This window comes from Podarcis liolepis (assembly GCF_965112155.1).
Source record: "Podarcis liolepis genome assembly, chromosome: 2".
Lineage (NCBI taxonomy): Eukaryota > Metazoa > Chordata > Lepidosauria > Squamata > Lacertidae > Podarcis > Podarcis liolepis.
Window position 1 is genome coordinate 53,200,103 of NC_139555.1, and position 17,146 is coordinate 53,217,248.

The 17,146-nt window shown below is 42.8% G+C and overlaps 1 protein-coding gene across 2 annotated transcripts in view; it reads left to right on the top strand.

Annotated features, from left to right (window-relative positions):
- Positions 1-808: 808 nt before the first annotated feature.
- JAKMIP2 (janus kinase and microtubule interacting protein 2) overlaps positions 809-17,146 on the top strand; it is an 85,674-nt gene continuing 69,336 nt past the window's right edge. The window contains exon 1 of one of the 2 annotated variants that reach the window (XM_083484015.1): positions 809-1,173. The gene's annotated coding sequence lies outside the window, so the exon portion shown is untranslated. The remainder of the gene's footprint in view (positions 1,174-17,146) is intronic. The other variant, XM_083484014.1, reaches the window with a different exon arrangement.

Here is a 17,146-nt window from a genome sequence, read left to right on the forward strand (position 1 = left end):
ATTGGGTATATGGTTAGTTATCTTGATGCCATTTGTTTTTACTGTTGTTACCTGCCTTGGCACCGTGTGGAAAAACAGAATGGAATGCTAAATCATAAATGAAAGAGGCCACAGAAAGGACACCCGTGCTATAACTGCTGTGCTATCCAGACCAGAGCTGAATATATATATTTCAGATTTATCGTCTGCATCGAGGGAGGGCAGTTTGTAGTCTTAAGCTACCAGCAATAAGCTTAGCGATTTCACAGTCAGCCTTTTTCTCACACCCACATTTACATATTGTTTATCTCACATTTAAAGCAGCAAGCAGAGTCAGGCTGGGTTGCCATCTCTTAACAAGTCCTTAAAGATCCGTAATTATTATGTCCTTCAGTTTGACTTTCCCAGAGTAGAATTTAACCCCTATTTATCATTGAGATGGTGGGAGCTGCTTATCTAATATAAGGTCTCTCTCTCTCTCTCTCTCTCTCTCTCTCTCTCTCTGTGTGTGTGTGTGTGTGTGTGTGTGTGTGTGTGTTGAGGGAATTTCCTGTTAATAGGAATGTGGATTGTGTTCAACGCCCTGCTCTGACCTCCTTGGGTGAGAAATTCACCCTCTTCCCCCCTCCACCAATAATAGTACCCTCTGAAGTGATTTGCTTGCCTGTCAAAAGCAGCTTTTCATTGCTAAAGATACTGAATCTCTCTCCTTTTTTCCTCTCCCCCCCCTCTCCTTGCTTCCCTTCCATCTTTCATGGCCGTTGCCATGGCGCCCAGGGAGAGCAAAGCACCGCAGCAGGGGAGGGGGGAAGGAGGCGGTCCATGCTGCAATTTCCAGGCTCTCTCCTCAGTGAGCTCATCAACCTCCTCCTCCAAGGAGGGAGGTGGCTGAGGCTCTGTCTATTGCTGGTGGGTGGGTGGTTTCCATCCTCAGCATCACCAACCAAAGGAGGGGGGGACAGAGAGAGAGAGAGAGAGAGAGAGAGAGAGAGAGAGAGAGAGAGAGAGCGCAGTTGCTGATGTTGTGCTCTGAAGCAACCTCAGTAGAAGGGAAAATGGATCCAGCTTGCACATCCCTCGCCTTTCAACACCTTCCCTTGGTTTCAGCATGGTGAGCATAAGCAACAGAGAAGCATCGGCTTCATCGCTGCTTTCCTTAATCATCTCTAAATCCGATGGCAATGGATATTTGAGGTGTGCTCTTTTCTGTACAAGCATCCTAACCATGTAACAATGACTTTCATCGGAGCCTCTGGAAAGGGTGGAGGAGGAAGGATGGGAGGGGTGTTGTGGGAGAGAGGGGAAAGGAAGATGGAGAGGGATGAAGGCTGATTAGGCGCGTCTTAGGAAATGCGGCTCAAAGATTAATTGCAACTGCCTTCTTGCCCGTAGATTTAGCAATGAAAGATGCTTTTGTTTGTCCTTTTCCATTGAAATGTGGGTGTCTATCCGCTTGAAAATGCAGTTGTTATTTCTGGGTTGTTTTAATTCCTCCTCGTAATTGCCCAAATATTGGTCTGGGCCTCAGCCAGCTGCAGTAAAGCCAGAAATAAGCAATGTCGGATCCTGTCAATGGCTGATCGATGGGTAATATTTACTGCTAGAGGTGTGTGTGTATCATTTGGAGGCATTGCTGAAAGGTTCAGGTCGGATGCAGTTGGTGTGTAGGTGTGTGTGTGTGTGTGTGTGTGTGTGCACGCACGCATGTATGCATGCATGCCACACACATCTGGGTCTCTTTGTAGGTTTCTACCTACAGCACATGGGCTGTTTTCCTTGCCAGTGATTGATTGACAGTGTCTTCCACTCAGGCTGGTATAAGCTATCTATGGCCTCTTGGTTTCATTTCAGCCACTCGGGATGGATCTAGATCCTTCATTTGGTGTGCTATATGGCCTCTCTTGGTCACTGCCCTCATGTCCTACTTGGGGGCTTCCAATAAAGATCTGGTTGTCCACAGAAGACTGAACTAGGCAGGCCTTAGATCTGATCCAGAAGCATTGCTCTTATTACATTTTTTTTAATGACAATAAGATATAATATTTATCAAATTTTAACTGAATTTATTTTTGGAGAGTGGGGGAAGAATAGTGGCAACCCATATTGAGCAAACCTCCATTTTGATACTTCAGAACCTGAAAAACCAAATCACTATTTCTCCACACTCCCATCTCCATTCAGTCTTCCTGGATGTATGTATCATCTTCTTGAATTACAGAAAGTAGGTTTTTGTTACCATTCTTTCAATGGTAATAAATTCACATAGCAGTGACTTAAAGAGGCAGATTCAAAGCATTACTTTACACTTCGTAGATTTGATGTACCGTGTGGGCTACTATAGTTCCTGACAAAGCATGGCACCATACAAGTCAACACTGGTTGTGAACCCCCAGTTCATAGCAAGCAGTATGTTCTCTCTGTATCCATGGTAAATTGTAGGGTTTGCTGAGGTGATCACTGATCCTGAGGTTTAAAAGACATCTTGATTCATCTTTATTTGGGACAACTGCTTAAGTAAATCAAGGCTACAAGTGAGTTTTTAGAAAATGAGAAAATCACAATCCGTATCACTTTTCTTTTCCTCAGAAGAAATAGCAATCCCATAGTCAATATGTTTGGTCTGAGTCGCAGAGGGTTCAATAAAAGAACCCAAGTTATTTGAGATGGTCATTTCTTAAATCTTATGTTTCTTTTGCACCAGTAATGTGGCAAATGTGGTAGAGGACACAGAAATGACAGTTCTTGCTCACTGGGCTCACAATGAAGACGTTTCCAGCCAATTTACCGTACAATACATGCACACTTCTTTCTCATTCATAGCACACCGTCTCTCTAGCTCCCCTCAAGATACTGCATTCTCCCACAAATGCATTGTCCTTTTTAGGAGGACACTTAAGAATGGGAAGTGTGAATGAAACAGGCAGGGGTTTGAAAACACGCTATACTCAATGAATCTCAGAATCTGCTGCTGATTGGTTATAGTTGATGAAAAAAACTATTTTTGTTGTCAGACTGCTTTTAACAGAATTCTGACCTGGGGAGAGGGGTTGTTACAGACCATAGGGGCCCAACCATAAATCCAAAATTAAATTTAACCATACAGTCGAATATGCTGAACAGGAAAAGAACGTATGAACTTCGGCTTTGTATTATACAAAAAAATAAAAATACTAACCGATCAAATAAATTTATTTAACCTTGTCACTTCTACTTTCATTCCTTATTTATTATCTTTGGGGGTGGGAACAAAAGCTTTCTCCACTGTGGGAAGACCATTTGAGTCATAATCCCTATACATATGATCTCCCTCGAGGAATCACTAAATTCTATCACTAGTAAAGAACTAGTCTTCTCCCAGCTGCTGTGTATACTGCTACTAGGTCAGTTGTGTGTGAAATGATGCAATGCATGTAACTAGTAACTATTGTTTGTGTCAACAAGTCATGGAAGAGCTGTGCAGCAAAGTGCGCTTTCTGCCACTGTGGATGAGCAGAATTATTTGGCAAGAATTATTTGGTTATGTCTTTGGAGAGGCAGAAGGATGGGGTGAAAGGAACTTTGTCTCAAAACTTTTAGCAGTCAGAATATCTCTAGGCAAAGGTGTCATCCCCCCACCCACTTTCCTAGATCACCAGATGGAGGTGTTAATAGAAAAAGGAGATGGCAGGAAATAACTGGAGGAGTGGGGATAATAGCATAGCCCTGCTGTCTTGTGCAGGTAACCATATTACTGTTCACCATATTTTTTAAAAAAAGAAAAGAGTTTTGGGCTCTGTTCACTCTTATCAACCTACCCGCTCTTTGAGATCAGTGAGGATGTCTATGTTATTGTTCTTTACAGAGGGCAGCCCTCTGTTTGAAGAGCTCTCCGAGGACTATTTGAAGGAATCCTCTATTTGGAGGGCTGTCCAGTCTGGATTCCATTCAAAGAACACCAAGAAGGAAGAGCAAGGGCCTAGGAATTGCCCATCAGTGGACTGCAGACTAAGCAGTCATATCAGACATGTGATCAGTCACAATCTATCAAGCCAGGGTTTCCCAAACTGGTCTCCAGCTGCTGTTAGACTACAGCTCCCATCATCCCTAGCTAGCAGGACCAGTGATGGAAATTGTAACCCCCAAACATCTGGAGATGCAAGTTTAGGAAACACTGTTTCAAACTGGTGAGATGCATTTCATTTATTTTTTAATTGCAGTAATACTTTTTAAAGTTTTCAACTGCACATTTGCACATGCAAAATTTATGCAAATCTGGCTCACCTCTTGCCTTTTTCTGGTGACATGCTAAGATCAGATTAGGAGATCCTCCCTGCAGGCCTGCTGGTGAGATCAATTCGGTTGGCTGCCCATTGCCCCAAGGTCAATGCCCCTGTACTGAAGCCCAGCAATCGGAGCACAGTCCCATAGAGATCGAGGAACATCCAAGCCAAACTCCATCAACATGGGCAGCTGAGCAGACACAACACCTCCGCTCTGCTTCCCTTTTATATTTTGCATGCTGATTGCAGCATCTGGGCTTGATGAGGCAGGTGTCCTTCACCTGCTCCAAGCCTACTCCAGGAATCACACACCTCCCAGAGCTAGTGAGCCCTTCCTTGCCTCAGCCTCCTAGAGAAGCACTTCTGCTGCTCCCTACGCTGCTTCAGAGCCCACCTTGTTCATGGAGACAGGTGATGGATCCTGCTGCTCTGGTTTCTATACAATGACCTCCATCCCCTCGCCATCCTCCATCACCCTGTGAGTACTTCCTTCCCCATCACCTGCTTGCCCCAGTGTGTCCCAGTCCCGGCTACACCCCTCACTGGACTCCTCTTCCTGTTATCCTTCCAGTTCATGACACCTGGAATGTCCTGGGGATGAGCCGGCACTTGTAGCCAGCTGAGTTTGACAAGAGCACGGCCCCCGAAGGTGCACGTTTTTTAGTACTGCGCTCTCACATCCCGGTTTTCATCAGGGGAGTGTTGAAGAGTGTGTCATTCTGCTCCTCCAGTAGTTTTGCTTGTTTCCATGTGCTCTGGCACTTGTCATGGTCCTCTGTGCGCCAGTAGCGGTTTAGTCATGCTGACCACAGAAAGCTGTCTGAGGACAAACGCCGGCTCCCTTGGCCTGAAGCGAGATGAGTGCCGCAACCTCATAGTTGCCTTTGACTGGACTTAACAAACCAGGGGTCCTTTACCTTTACCTAATCCCTCTGGCGTGCAAGGAAAGGGAATGTTGAAGTGTGTATGCAAAAATGTCTGACATTGCATGGTCTGTTGTGCAAAGGTTAGAATCACATCCACGTTTGCCACTGACTCCACCCACTGTTGGCATGCAGCCCCTGGAATATTGCCCACAAGAGGATTTGGCCCTTAGGCTGAAAGAGGTCCCCAACCCTGGCCTAGTCAAACTGGCTTACAACCCAGCCAATGGCTAAATACAGTCTGTATGTCTCTGTTTGGTAGGAAAGGAAAACAGCAGCTGAAAGCAGCTAGGTCGTTCATTAAATGCATGAGAGGCCGTCTCAACAATTTAATTATTATTAAGACTGTAATCCAGCAGGGAAGAGGATGGTTTTTTTCTTTCATTGCTACAAGAGATGACTAAGCTTATGGTACTCATGTCAGGAAAATATATGTAATATTACTAACAAATTCAAGCCCAGAGCAATGGTCAAATTTATGCTTCCACAACCCATCACTTTACTGTATTTCATGATAATGTATTCTGGATAACATTACAATTTCACAAATTGGTTTATAAATGCATATGTGGGCCTCATATTTCTACCACTGAAATTGGTATAAATGCCAAATAACTGGAAGGAAATTAGTGAATCAAATTCCCCCTTACATTAAAGCTCTCTTCAGGTGTTCAGCCGCGATATGTGAGGCCAAAAGTGTGTTAAGCGGGTGGGGAAAACATGGGTTGACTTTGCTGGCAATGTCTCTGAGCACTGGACATGCCCACTCTACCCCTGACCTTTGCATGTTTAGAGCAAAGGTCTGTAAGGGGCTGGTTAGCAGGAACCCTGAAGGCTAAAAGGCTTACAAGCTCCCTTCACAACTTCACACCAAACACACACAAAGTTTGGGAGTGGAGATGATGTGCAGGACTTAAACTTGCCTGTATCTATCCCTACATGCCTTTTCTCTCAGGTGCCTAAACAGGGCTCCAAATATATTCTGTACATTTCCGTAGGAGTGTAGTTCACTGGCGATGTATCAACCACTTCCTAGCTGCATGCTTTGCTAGCATGTTAAGAAGAACCATTTTGGTACCAGTTTTTAAGTTTGTAATTTGGGCAAATGTTGATGCCTGAGTGGACCTCTTTCTCCATACACACCTCCCACTTGGCGCTATGTTGATTTCTACCCTTTGCCTCCTGTAAAGCAGAAGATAAATAATGACTAGCAGCTCAATTAGAAGGAAGCCTCATTGAATTAAGCAGGGCTTACAGATGGCAGCCTAAGCCAATAAATGCACCCCAAGTACATCAGGGTCTTTTTTGTGGTACTTGCTATGGACACTGTACCCATGGCATGTACATCTCTTGTAAAAAGTGCTCTCACCTATGTCTGACTATCAAACACAGTGATCATGGGGTGGAGAGAGATCTTTTGTAAAGGAATGCTCAGAGATGCTTCCTGCCAGGTGCACATATCATCCATGGCTGCACAAATTATGACCCACCAGCCCAAAATGCCAGCCCACCAGGGACTCAGTGCGCCTCCAGTTTTTGCTGCCGAGAACTGTAGTCAGAAGGCACTGTCACAATCATGGCAGGCCATATAACATGGGTGCTGGTCTGCATTTAGCTTGGTGGGTCAACTTGTGCTGGCCTGATCTACTTGCTTTACCTGATAAGGTGGAGCTGATTGGCTATGAACATGGCTTTTAGAAGGCATCCTATCTCAACACATTAAAGCTGGTAGTTAATAAAAACAGGACTAGCTACAAACACACACACACACATCAATTCCCAGAGGCTGCTATGAATTTCACTCTCATTTCAGTGGAACAGGGAATATTGATGAGCAATCTAATGCTACTGTTGACACACATTCTGCCGTTGATGAATCAGAGTGTATATAGCACTGGTGGTTGTGGAGGAAAATCTTAACAGATGTGGATAACGACCATCTATCACTTAGCATTCCACTGGTTTCTTCTTGGTAAGTCACTCAGTGTTTCCTCTGCTTTATCTGCCAGCCACCTCTCCCCATGTGGGCAAAACTAAATCCTTCTTGTTATGCCATCATTAAACCACTTGTATGCAAATGGTGTCCGTGATTTACTTGTGGCTTGCAGAGTTTCTAGCATGAAAGTGATTATTATGGTACTGCATATACAAAACAAGCAGTTCTTCAGCAGTGACACCAACAATATCAGTGTCTACCCAAGTCACATGCAGCGCAAATTTGTTGTTGTTGCTGTTTAGTCGTTTAGTCGTGTCCGACTCTTTGTGACCCCATGGACCAGAGCACGCCAGGCACTTCTGTCTTCCACTGCCTCCCGCAGTTTGGTCAGACTCATGTTTGTAGCTTCAAAGACACTATCCAACCATCTCGTCCTCTGTCGTCCCCTTCTCCTTGTGCCATCCATCTTTCCCAACATCAGGGTCTTTTCCAAGGAGTCTTCTCTTCTCATGAGGTAGCCAAATTATTGGAGCCTCAGCTTCACGATTTGTCCTTCCAGTGAGCACTCAGGGCTGATTTCCTTAAGAATGGATCGGTTTGTTCTTCTTGCAGCAGTCCATGGGACTCTCAAGAGTCTCCTCCAGCACCATAATTCAAAAGCATCAATTCTTCGGCGATCAGCCTTCTTTATGGTCCAGCTCTCACTTCCATACATCACTATGCAGTGCAATATCATCCCATGAAGCGCAAATGGAGGTGCTTATATCTCTGCTTTGCATTCACTAGTGGACACCATGACAGCAACTATTTCTGATCACTGCACAAAGCTCCCACTGGAGCACAACAAGCCTTCTGACAACTGTCCCCTTATAGGATACAGGCTCATTTACACTTCTTAGAACTTCTTGCAACTTAAGGAGAAAATACCAGATTGCATCCTTTGGTTGCAGTAAGAATTCTATCATAGAATGAACCCACCCTTTATTTATTAAAAAGCCAATCATTTACAATTTTAAATGCATAGTGCAAATGAGACCTTGATCCCAGCAAGTGATGCCAGTGGACCTGCTGCTAAGATGTGGTTCTTGCCCTGCATTGGACACGAGCTTGAAACACTGTATAACTGTGCCAGAGTTAGCTTAAGCAAGCCAGAGACAGGAGAATTGGCAAGTTGCTAAGGTGGTGGAGGGCATGATGTCACAGGAAAAAATGTCCTTTTTGAAATGTAAAGGTGTTCTGGGAAAAAGAAGGAGGAAGGAGGCAGAACCATATTGGCACCTGCTGGAGGTGCCTAAAAACCAGGAGCCATGACTGTTGCTTGAGGAAGCAATGAGGGCATAATGTTCTGCACCCTCTCCATTTACTTTGGGTGTAAATATGTGTAAAATAAACCATTTTTTCTTAAAGACACTAGCCTCTACTTTTCCCAACAGAAACACAAACCTGGGTGAGCATCTAGAACCCCCCTGGAATCTTGCTACTGCTCTGCAGAAATTGATGGTGGTGTGCAACCTTCATAACTATATATAGAGACGGGTTGGGGGGAGAGAGTGCTTCTCTGAATGTTTAATTTCTTTGAAACCAAACTATGTGGCTTACAAATGCAAGCTATAATTTTCCATGTTCCCTGTGGAGAAAGAGAGACTGTTCAGCTATTTTGTCAATTAGCACTAAAAATACCTTATCAAAAATGTGTGGGTTTTGCTTACTCTCTCTGTGGTTCTTGCCTGAGAAAATCCAACAGCAGCATTATTGTTTTCACTTAATATCCGCCATGTTGTGCAGGAGGATAGGTGGTCCTGTGTCCTACTTTACGGATCCTGGCCCGTCTGGTCGCAGTTTTACCTGCAGTAATGAGACATATTGTATTTTGATTTGAATTATTGCAGTTATTTCTAAACTTGCATCTATACACAGAAATTGGCATTTGCAAATGTTATGCTAATATGTGTACTTCTTGATCCTCTTGTGTTTTCCTGTTTGCAGTTTGCAAGTGACCTCTCTAAGGAGCATGCATTTTTTTAAAAAAAGAAAAAGTGGAACAGATTACTATATCAAGTTGACATTTATGTGACCGTCAGATTCTGAAGATGACACAGCACCACCAATCATCTTCACTAAAGCACAGAACTGGTATTGTAACTTTGGAAGTCTATGTGATACTGGGACTTCTTTCTTATGGGTAGAAGTGGATTTGGGGCAGTGCAACTGGTTCCACCATAATAGGCGCTGAGCCTAGGGGGCGCCACAGGGTGTTGCAACTATACCTGAAGGAGCATCTCCAGCCCCATTGTTCTGCCTGGACACTGAGGTCCAGCTCCGAGGGCCTTCTGGCGGTTCCCTCACTGCGAGAAGTGAGATTACAGGGAACTAGGCAGAGGGCCTTCTCAATAGTGGCACCAGCCCTGTGGAATGCCCTCCCGCCAGATGTCAAGGAAATAAACAACTATCTGACTTTGAGAAGACACCTGAAGGAAGCCCTGTTTAAGGAAGTTTTTAATGTTTGATGTTTTATCGTGTTTTTAATATTCTGTTGGGATTCACAAAGAGTGGATGGGGAGACCCGGTCAGATAAGCGGGGTATAAGTAATAAACACAGTAATAAATAATAAATTATTATTATTATTACATAGTTGAGCAAAATGGAAGGCGAGAGGCCCACTTACTTATGCTTATGCTCCACTCAGTTCAGTGGAACTTAATTTTCAGTAGACATGTCTAAGACAACCTATTTCTTTAAAGTGGACATAATAATGTTTTTTACATGTAAGCCTTAATTATTTTCTGCAGATTTCCTTAGGAATAATTATATGCATGGTTATAGATTTCATAAGTATTATTTTACACATATTTATCTGAGATCGGCTCTTAGCTACTACTGTGATCTATTGATGCAAATTCACAACACAGGTTGGTTGGTTGGTTGTTAGGCATTCCAAGTCACCAGTATGCTTACAAATTCATTTCTACCCTTCAGTTTGGGCCAGAATTTTATTAGTGGTATGGCTGCAGACTTTTTCTAGTCTGCCATAACTGATTTATTTTCTGCCTGTGTTTATTATTTTTAATTAATATTCAAGGAATTGATTGTTGTGCTGCTTTTATTGATTTGTTTACTGCATTGTGCATTGAGGAAAGTGATGAGATGGTGATGTGTCGCAGTAATTGTGGCAATAATTACCCAGAGAAATTTGTCCTGGTAGATTGCTTCTCCCCCAAACCAGCCACCCAGTCTCTCTTTTTAAATACTGAATACCACTAAGCCTGCTCCCAGCCCCCTTACTCTCATTCTGAAATCAGCAGCTGATCTTGCATGACCGCCCAGATAAATTTGTCAGACTCCTTGTGATTTCTTTATTTTATAATCTCAAAGCAAAGCCACTTTCCCCGGGAAGCTTCATGCACTAAGTACAGTTAACTGCCAGCTAAGATAGGTCTAAAAATATTAGGGTAATGGACATAGAATGAGCTTCTTCGGAATCCATAGCTGAAAAATATGAGTTTTCTAATCTCCTTTGTAAGTGAAGTGTTTATTTAACAGGCATTTTGGTGGTATGCCTGTGTAGAAAATAACCAATAACTGCGGAAGGCTTCTTAGTGGTGCTACTGAGCCAAGGATAATCTGTGCACACAGTACAAAGGCTGAGCTTTTGAACTACTTCATATATTTTGTAGGTCACAGACTGACCTATATGATTTCTCTTCCTTTGTTTAAGCCACTGCTGTCTGTGGTCAGTGCATTAGCCTGTAGGCTGAAAGCCCCACAACAATACAAACAAGCTTCCTTCCACTTATGGACAGTATGATGGATACAATTCTAATAAAAAAATTTGATGAAATGTTTTACCAGCAATATCATTTGGGTTTTACTGACAAGTTCCTCTTCCTCGGGTATCTCAAAGAAGTCAGGGTGTTGGTGAGGAACCTGTAGCCCTCCAGCGCTCATCACACCAAGCCAGCATGTCCAATGGACAAGGATGGTGAAAGGTGTAATCTGGAGGGCATCACATCAGCTTTCTCTTGAATAGACAAGTACCAATAGCAGATTTGAAGGCATTCACCTTTTCAACATCATATATATAGAGATAGAGAGAGATAGATAATTTTTATTAAATTTTCTGTTTTACAATTTAAAGTACTCGTTTTCACATCCTTAAGATATCAGTGACTTCCCTTCTTCTCTTCCCGTGGTTCATTTTACATATCATAAATCCCTGCATATTTTACAAAAGCTATACTATTCAATATTCCATTATTACATCCATCCAAACTTACCGTATTTACACTGTTGAATTTTCTTAATGCTTCCAGCATTTTCACTGTACACAGCTATTTCCCATATATTCAATGAACGTTTTCCAATCTTCTCTAAATGTATATTCTTCTTGTTCTCTTACTCTATTTGTTAAGTCTGCAAGCTGCACATATTCTGTCAACTTAAGTTGCCATTCTTCTTTGGTTGGGACCTCGCTTGTTTTCCACACATTTTCAACATCTTAGACACATTTGGAATATTATTCTTTGCTAGATTGCCTTGGTTAGACTTTTAAAAGGGATTCTTCAGGTAGGACTGGTTCACCTAGAACAATCAACCAATGGCCAAACTATGCCAGGGCGTGCTGGCATAATCAGAACAACCTAGTTGAGATCATAAAACTGTCCAAACTCCATAAAAGGAAAACACACACACATTCTTTTTATTGCCGTCCAAAGACCCGCAAAAACAATTTCAAAAGCAAAGTATAGCAGAATATGGAAAATATGATTTGGTGCTACTTTTTTATCAAAGGATCACTCTAGCCATTGCATGATAATTTCACATAGCAGATCTTATCCTGGATCAACCTAAGCCTATCATTTTAAATATATTTAAAATGGAGTAAACCCCACTGGATTAAGTGCGACTGAGTAAACATGCACAGGACTGCACTACATGTAGATTTTACAACACACTGTAATTTAACAGAATGATCAGTCATTCAAAATTTAATCATTATCTAATATATTCAAGTGATATAACTCCAGATTCAGAAGGGGCTGCCCATAGTTTATCCTTCCCCCTCTTGTCTTTATAGAATTAATTGACAATCAATTTACACACAGGCAGTGCTTTTTTTCTTAAAAAAAATGTTTAGGGGTACAGTGGTACCTCGGGTTACATACGCTTCAGGTTACAGACGCTTCAGGTTACAGACTCCGCCAGCCCAGAAATAGTGCTTCAGGTTAAGAACTTTGCTTCAGGATGAGAACAGAAATCGGGCTCTGGCGGCACAGCGGCAGCAGGAGGCCCCATTAGCTAAAGTGGTGCTTCAGGTTAAGAACAATTTCAGGTTAAGTACAGACCTCCGGAACAAATTAAGTACTTAACCTGAGGTACCACTGTACTCTCATTTGACTCAATAAAGTCATCATTTTATAGTTCAAATAAACACAGTAAATGGACAAAAGTACAAGGATTCACAAAATGTTTAGGGGTATGCCTACCCGTGCATACCCCCCCCCCCAAAAAAAACACAAAGCACTGCTCACAGGTATGGGAGTATTGATTAGAGAAAGCATTCCAGGTTTACTTTTCCAGAGTTGCTGCTGTTAATAATAATGATCCCTGTTGGCTTTTGACTGTTTCCATTGAGCTAGAAGCTTTGAAGCTTTGTGGTGGCAGGGGGGTGTTGTTCACATTTTAGAAAGGGACCCAGTGGTAATGTGTGGTTTGGTAAGCAACTGGTGTTGAAATGACCAGCCTTTCACAGAGCTGTAAACATGTGAAGAAATCATGAGTTTTGATTCAATAGACCACATCTTACATGTTACATTTATTTACGTGGTGCGCCTGACAAAATTTACATCCTGATTGATTGTAGTAAAATCTCTAAGCGGTTTACAAGAACTATTTAAACGATGGTTGTTTGAACCAAGAAATATTATGAAGGCTTATACTAACAGAATATAGAGTGTGCAAAAGTTCAAGAATTCTGAATAAGGATAGTTTAGTAGCGCATTCCAGGTCTTAAAATTGGTGTAGTTAACTAGGCTACATTGTTCGACACATTATGAAATCAAAGTTGTGTGCATTAGAAGTATTCCACAGGCTTCTGCTCATAGTTTCTGAAAAGGTTGGCAACAGGATATAGATAAAGGATCTGTGGATTTGAGAGCCAGCTCTGGGATAAATCTTGGCCATTCTGAGCAAATACCAGCAGCATTAGCATGTGGGATTGAAACAAAAGGGAAATTGGTTTTCCTCACTCATTAGCACAAGCTTAATGAGGTAATGTATGTATTATAGATGCTTTCTTACATCTGGGATAGATAGGAGTGCTCCCGAAATCTACAGAGAGTGGCTATGTGTGTACTTAAAAGGCAAATAAATCCTGTGTTCTCCACTTTTCACCACAGAGAATTGTGACACTGAGTCACTGAACAAGGTCACCCAGCAATCAGCTGTCAGAGATGAGAAGGCATTCAAGCCTATTCTGATTCTTGCTGGGTTTTCTCTCGCACTAAAAAGAGACTAAAAGGTGTTTTACATTGTCTCCAAAAAACGACCATCTGGACGCCCAGTTTAGTGCAGAGCACTGTGATTAAAAAAATAATAATACTGTAGGAATTTTTGTGATTAAAAAAAAAACCTGTCAGAAATGTGTCCATGTCCACATTTCAAACTATGAGTAACAGGAGAGCAGAGAATGCCCTCTGTTTCTGCAACCGCTGCATTACCACATGATACTGAATGATTTGTAAAGTGCTTCAGGATGCTCAGGATTTCAAAAGAAGCTCTGATGGAAGGGGGAGTGGGTATCCCTTTCATTCTGCTTATGTGCCACTTAGAGCACTTTCTTATCATCATTGGATACTGTAGGGATATTCACTGGTTCACATTCAATGCATGCACAATCTGTGTACCAGTGTACACAAACAAATGAACTGCACACTCATACTATCATTTACACGTAGTGTTCAATGATTGTACAGTCTGTGTACACAACAGTTAAGCTGTACACTCACACCAACACTTGTATGTGCGTAGAGACAGCTTGCACCTGTGTTCAGTGTAACGTGAGACTGTGCATAGGGATTTCCCTCACCTTCAGCTAAGTGAAGGGAAGGTAAACAGTGTTGCATTTCTGAAGTTTAAATTGTGAGGATGTCAGGTTGTGAGTGGGAGGTTTTGAGCGAGAAGTGGCTGAACTGACTTGGAAGCAGCTTGGAAGGATCTGCAGGAGTCCGTCTTGTTTTGGGGATCCAATCCGTTTGTTTGTTTGTTTGTTTGTCTGTCTGTCTGTTTGTGTGTGTGTGCGTGATTTTATTTGATTTGGGAAATAAAATACATGCAAATGCATGTACGCATATATCCAAATACATCTATCTATGTCAAACAACTATAAATACAAACAATATGATAAATTCCAAAATTATAAATTTATAAACTATCACATAGAAAAACTATTATACCTATCAATGTTTGTATTGTATCTATTGTTCAGGAATTCAGTTCAAGGAACCCATTAATTTTTTTTACATTTTCTCTCTCTTGTTTTCCATCTCTCAATCTTGCTGACTCTGTAAGCTTATGCACCACAGCTACCTTCCAAAATGTTGACAACCATTCTTTTACTCTTTCTTTTTGCGCCAGCAGCATACGAGCTGCAACTATTCAATTCCTTATCAACTCCTCAAATTCACTCAAATTTCGTAATGAAATTTGCCAAGGGGTCTAAGGGGCAGCATGTTATCGGTGAATGGGTTTTAATTACTGTTCCCTAGAATCTATTGATTAATTGATTAATCTTCTGATTGAACGAAGGTGCTGGGTTCTTTTGGCGGCTTTGCTTCCCGCTTTTGCTTGTTTCCACCCTGCACTTCTTATCTAACTGTAACTCAGACAGAGAGCACAAGAATGCCATAAGCATCCTGCGGTCTCCCATTCAAAGAATACTCAGCCCTACAGCATGGCTGGAACACAGAGGAAACTGCCTAAGGATCCATCTAGCTCACAAGCCTGGCAGCAGCATTCCAGGGTTTCAGGTGGAGGTGGAGGTGCTGGGGGTGGAGCCTGGAACCATCTGTGTGTAGCCCTTCCTCCCGGGTGGCTCATGTCCTCAGGGAGGTGGGGAGCCTTTCCTGCTGATGCCAGGAGTAGGATCCAGTGTACCCTTGGAGAGAAACAGTGTGCTGCCAAATGAGTGAATAAGGGCTCTCCTGAAAGCAGAGTACCACAGCAGTAGTTTTTAGAAGAAATTCAAGCAACCACGAAGGACAAGCTGCCAAGTTTGTGCTGTGGAGTGTTGCAGTAAATACTGGGCATCAATAGAATTTGTAGGAACATAGGGAGCTGCCTTATACCAAATCAAGGCATTGGTCTGCCTAGCTCAGGGTTCTAGCTTGGCACAGTGATTCTCTAGGATTTCAGGCGAATATTTTCCAGTGACGGGCATTGGACCTGGCACCTTCTGCAAAGCAGATGCTCTGTGGCTGAGAGCCTGCCAAGCAGTGTTAGAAATAAAGAGTCATGGGAACTAGAAAAGCATTTGGGACAGAAGTCAGTCAGCTGAAGTCTGCAGCCACGAGTGAGGAAAAACTGTTTATAAATGCTGTGTGTGTGTGTGTGTGTGTGTGTGTGTGTGTGTGTGTTTAGTATCCCCTGTTCATCCATGCAAGTGAAAATTCAGATAGAAACGCAAAGTGGGCTTAAATACTTACTTTATCCCACTTGAACCCCGTGAAAATCTCAGTCACTAATGTTGCCTGATTTTGTGTGAGTGTGAATGGTGGGAAGGGTGTATATTAGGAATGTGTATCTGATTAGAGTATTAGGAATATGTGATGTGGTAATGCAAGAATGGCCACTTCCAGAATGTGACTCCTGAGAGAATTCCACGTCAGGCTGAAAAATTTCCCTGCTCCTGCCTTAGTGGATAGGACCATGCCCCTATAACTGGTGTAGTCCAGAGGTGGCTGGGGCAAAAAACCCCATTGCAGAGCTCTTGCAGACATCCTTACAAGGGGATTCTCAAGACCTGGCAAACAGTGGACTGTTGTGTCTTTGGAACCCCTCGCACAAGAGCCCATTGCAGGGCCCTTGTGGGATGCTTTGCAAGAACCAGCAACCAGCTGATTGTCAGATATTGAAAAGCCCTTTTGGCTGAGCCATGTCTATGGCTGCCCCACACCTGACCCTATAGATAATGTTGGCTGTAGTGTAGGTGGGCCTGGTCTGGCCAAAAAAATGACCCTGTGGGCCAGATGAAGAGGACTGGTGGGCCTAATTAAGCCTGTAAGCTGGAGGTTCACAACTCCTGAGTTCTAGAACTTGCCTAGGAACCAGACCTTCTTTGGGAAAGGCTATGGTTCTACAGCTGCAGAGTGACAGCTCATTCTTAAACTAGTTATTTTGCCTGTAGTCTGTGGGGATCAATGAATGTTCCCCTAATGGAAGCCAATACAGTGGTACCTCGGGTTACAGACGCTTCAGGTTACATATGCTTCAGGTTACACACTCCGCTAAGCCAGAAATAGTGCTTCAGGTTAAGAACTTTGCTTCAGGATAAGAACAGAAATTGGGCTCCGGCAGCACGGCAGCAGCAGGAGGCCCCATTAGCTAAAGTGGTGCTTCAGGTTAAGAACAGTTTCAGGTTAAGAACGGACCTCCGGAACGAATTAAGTACTTAACCCAAGGTACCACTGTAACTGGAAATCTCTTCTGCCTCTGAAAAGCGACACCCTGCAGCAGAGAAACAATGTTGTTTCTAAATTGCAGAGAGGTAGATATTGAGTCTTCAGTCTTCTCTCATCCAAAGTGGGGGGTGGGGTAGAATAGCCATGATCTCTACAGGAGTGGGAAGCTCTTCACAATATAAAAACAATTGGCTCTCCAAGGAGACTTCAATGGAAGGAGATATATTTGCTATCAGTTGATTGCCCTGTTTTGTGCATGTCAGTGGCATGTTGATCTATTTAGGGGGGAAACGCCAAGGAAAGAGCAGCTGAAGGCCAGCAAGTGTTTTTTATTGCCAACACAAATATGTTTTAAAAACACTTCGTGACATGGA